Here is a 5,000-nt window from a genome sequence, read left to right as displayed (position 1 = left end):
CCCCTCCCCTTCCCCTTCCCCCCCAACCTCTATTCTTCTCACTCTCCTCTTCCTTGCGAGAGAAGTCTGGTCTGATATGCAAGTAGAACCTACTGTATTCATTAAAGCTGAAGCTCTAGAAATGCAGATTAGCCTTTCTTTCGATCTAATAAGAGTTATCGATGGGGAGAGCGATAGAGGGTAAAGGAAAGAGTGAGAGGGAGAGAGAAGGAAGAGAGGGAGTGAGAGAGATAAAGGGTAAAGGAGTGAGAAAGAGAGAGAGAGTGAGATTGGGAGGGGAGAGTGTGAAAGGGAGGAAAAAGAGAATGGAGAATGGAGACGCAGAAATATACAGAGAGACAGACAAAGGCACAGACAAATGAATATACAGACAGACAGAAAGACCAGTCAATAGAATAAGAAAAAAAACGTCAGGTATCACAGACACGACCTTTAAACACGAATAAAGAAAGAGAAAGAGAGAGAAATGAAGGGCACAGCAAAGGCACACACAAAAAAAGGTAACAGTGTAGTGCTTGGCTTCCCTTATCGTCATATGCAAAGGGATATTCCACGTTAATATCGATCTTTCCCTATCGGCCTTGTATCGTTAATGCTAGCTAGGTATTTTGTGTGTAAATCTGTCTAATGGTAACTATTGGCTGCGTAGGAGTGTATGTGATGGTGCTGATGATGTGATGCTAATGGGGATGAAGACACTGCAAGTGGTAAAGATGGTAGCAATAACAACGAATATGATTATTAGAATCATAGAAATATTAATGGTGTTAACACTAAGTAGAAATAAGGTATTATTAGTGTTGTGGTTATCATTACTATTATTATTATCCTGATTATCATTACTATTATTATTATTATCAATATCATTATCCTTATTGTTATTATTAATTTCATTATCATTATTGCTATTATTATTATCCATTTTTTGCATTACCGATGATAGTAATGATAATGCCAATAATAATGATAATAATAATAATAATAATAGTAATAAAAATCATTATAATAATAATAGTAATAATATCATCATTATTATCATTATCTTTATCAATATTAGTAACCTTATCATCATTCTTACTTTTATAATCATTGTTATTATCATTGTTTTTATCATCTTTATCATCATTATCATCATTACAATTATCATTGTGGTTATTATTACTATTACCACTAATAATATCATTATTGTAATTATTATTGTTATTTTTATTATCATTATTGTTATCATTATCAATATTATCGTCATTGTTGTTATTATTATCATTATCACCATAATGATAATGAAAACTAATTATTATTATTATTATCATTATCTTCACAATTGGAATGAAAATAATAATAATAACAATGACAACAAAAATACTAATTATAATGATAATAATAATGACGATGTTAGTAAAGATGATAATAATGGAAAGGATGATTATAATATGAACGAGAATAACAACAATAACAATAATAATGATAATAATAATAATAATGATAACAATAATGATAACAATGATAATAACAATAACAATAATATTAATTAAAATAATAATGATACTAATAATAATAATAACAATAATAACAACAACACCAATAATGACAGTAATAGTGATAATAATAAAAATAATAACGATAATTAGACTAAGAATTAGAATGACGATGACAATGATAAAGATAATGATAAAGATAATGATAAAGATAATGATAAAGATAATTCAACAATACTGATTATAATGATCTTAATAATGATGGTGATAGCAATTATAGTAGTAGTAACAATAATAGTAACACTAATACTGATATTAATAATAATAATAATAATAATAATAATAATAATAACAATAATAATAATAAGCATGATCGTTATCATCATCATAATAATATTATTGATGATAATAACAATAAGGATAATAATAATAATAACAATAATAAACACACCACTAATGATAATAATAATATCAATGATAATAATAATATTAATGATAGTGATGATAATAATTATCATAATGATGATAATGATAATAGTGATAACAATAATGATGATAAGGATAATAATAATAAAAAATAACAATGAAAATGATAATAATAATAATAATAATAGTAATAGTAATAATAATAATGATAATAATAACAACAACAATGATAATAAAACAATAGTAATAATAATGAAGGGAATGGTGATAGTAATAATAATAATAATATAATGTTGCTAATATCATTACCGATAACGATAGCAATAATTATAGTAATAGTACTCATGACAGGAACAATGTCAATAATGTCAAGTTTAGATTTCCAATTCAACAGTACTAAACCTTGTCATCTACCCAATAATATCCTACAACAAAACAAGAATCGTGCATGAAAAAGGAAAAAAAAAAAAAAAAGTCTCAAAGAAATTCATAAAACCATGTATTTCACAAAAAAAAAAAAAAAAAAAAAAAAAAAAAAGTGGAGGAAATAGGGAAAAAATCCAACTTTTCTCTCCCTGCGGACTGGAAGTGAGTGGTCGAAATCCGTGGAATCTGTAGGAGGCGGCAGATCTTAAGAAACGGGATTTATCTCCATAGGTCCTTGTGCACGTCCGCGAACTGGCTGGCTGGTTGATCTTACCCCGATAAATAACTGCTTCTTAGGCCCTTTTTTTTAGTCTCTCTCTCTCTCTCTCTCTCTCTCTCTCTCTCTCTCTCTCTTGGTGGTACTTTTAGATTAGACCTAAGGGTTTGTTATAAAGATGGAGAGATTGATGTGAAGAAAAGTTGCGAATAAAATGTTTTATAATCAATATTATCCGTCTGTTTATGTATTATTCACGTACATACCATTCATGATTCATTCCAGTCACATTTCCTCAGGAGAGCTAAGTGAATGGAAAAAAAAAAATACGCCTCAGCATACATACGATGCCTAGTGAAACTGTCTTTATTTAGTCGCCCTTGTTCATGACTAACAAGATTATAAAAAACAAAGAAACGGGAGACAGACACCTCTCTGATAAATTTGTATTTTACTATCTTCCATGTATTTTCGTGTAAATCTCCTTTATATCTATATACCAGAACAACACATTTCTTAAGAACAATATAGTCGTACATGGACCTTGCATCTGTAGTGTATAAGTAAAATATGGAGTGCGTTCCCATAGACTTGTCCCGCCATCCTATTATCGGCGTCATTGTGTAAAATACAATATCAACTTAACGAGATAGGTATGGTGTCTATAATGGTCTTATGAACACTAAGAATAAGTAACCTGCCTGATGGTATAGTGATAACAACGATCACGCCAATCATTACGAAGATTGATATGTGAATTATGGTCTGCTATGTGGACGATAATGGAAATAACAACACACCAAGTACAAGACAGAGGAGGCGATAAGGTGGTACCACGGTGACAGAAGGCCCCTTGAGTGGCATGACGGCTCAGGAGGACTAAGCTCCCCAAGGAACGACTTAGGAAGTGAGGAGGAGGACACAGAGGGAGGCCGTGGTGGTGGGGGAGAGGGTGAAGGGAGAATCAAGTAGGGAGTGTGAGATGGGGGATGGAGGAGGTGAAAGAGGGGGAGTGGGAGGAGGAAGAGGGTGGAGAGTAGGAGGAGGGGGAAGAGGGAGTAAAGGAGGGCAAGTGGGAGGGTAAAGAGGGAGTGGGAGAGTGGGGAATAGAGGGAAGAAGGGAAGCAGGAATAAGAGAGGGTTTGGTGGAGGACACAGAGGAAGACTGAGTGGGGGAAGGGAGGAGGAAAGAGGAGGGAAAAGGGGGTTAAATGTGGATTTGTGTGAGGACCAAGTGAGGGGGCAGAAAAAGCAAGGTAGAGAGAGGTGGGGGAAGCCACTCGACCTTCCCTTTCTACTTTACACAGCGCCAATAAGATCCTCTCAGAATTGTGGCTCTTCATTTGGTAATGAAAGATGAAGATGAATAGCGAGATTCTGCATTTACTGAGACCAATGGAAACAATACACACACGCGTGAACACATACACAAACACGCAGGCACACACACACACAAAGACACATACACACAGAGGAACAAATACACACCACACACACACAGGTTAACACAAACAAGCATTTACACACAAACACGCATGCACAGTGTGTATCACTCACATAATAACTCCCCTCACCTCAACATTTAAAAAAATAAAAAAAATAAAAAATAAAATGCCCTTATGTACACATCAAAAGTAAGAGAAAACACACAAAAGACTATCCTTCTCCAAAAACAATATGGTGACCTTTGTACAATCATTACCTTTTGCCAAGTAGTTTATATCTCTGTTCTATTCCCCAAGCAGCTTGATGAGAGCTAGGTATGTCATATATAATGGACAGCCTGTACTGCTGATTATAAGATAGCGATAATCATTCCTTTAGACTTTAACTTATTCAGTGAGTATATATATATATATATATATATATATATATATATATATGTTTTTACTTTCATACGGTCTGTATATGTAATACAACTAACTGTAGTGTAAAATAAAATTATATTAATCATCTCTTCGCTAATAGTTAGTGTTGATTCCAAAGTTATATTACATGTGACTGCGGACTTATTGAATTCCAAAAACATTGCGTGCGATTGTGGATTTGAATTGTGTTGTGCCTGAACTCACATTTCAAAAAGCTTCGGTTTTATGCTGGTGTGAAAATTGACAACAACAAAAAAGAATCACACACACATACACATACACACGCAGGCATCATATTACGAATATATCAGAATCTTATTTAACTCTATCATTGTCATTATTGCCACCATTATTATTATCATTATAATTATCATTATTGACATTGTTCTTGTTATTGTCATCAGTATCATCATCATTATCTTCATTGTTATTTTTATTCTTATTGAATTTGGAGTGAGAGGGAGAAGCAGAGCGGAAAAGGAAAGGTAGAGTGAGGGAAAGGAAACGGGAGAGAGAAGACACGGAGTAGAGAAAGGGAGTTGGCAAAAGGGGAGAGGAGATTACAAGTGAGCCCTCAGTATTGAAAAT

The 5,000-nt window shown here is 33.1% G+C and overlaps 1 pseudogene; it reads right to left on the bottom strand.

Moving 5' to 3' along the window:
• LOC125031024 overlaps positions 1 to 5,000 on the bottom strand; it is a 34,969-nt pseudogene that overhangs the window by 24,463 nt on the left and 5,506 nt on the right.

Source organism: Penaeus chinensis, chromosome 12 (genome assembly GCF_019202785.1).
Source record: "Penaeus chinensis breed Huanghai No. 1 chromosome 12, ASM1920278v2, whole genome shotgun sequence".
NCBI classification, from domain to species: Eukaryota; Metazoa; Arthropoda; class Malacostraca; order Decapoda; family Penaeidae; genus Penaeus; species Penaeus chinensis.
This window is presented reverse-complemented; position numbering and strand designations above follow the sequence as displayed.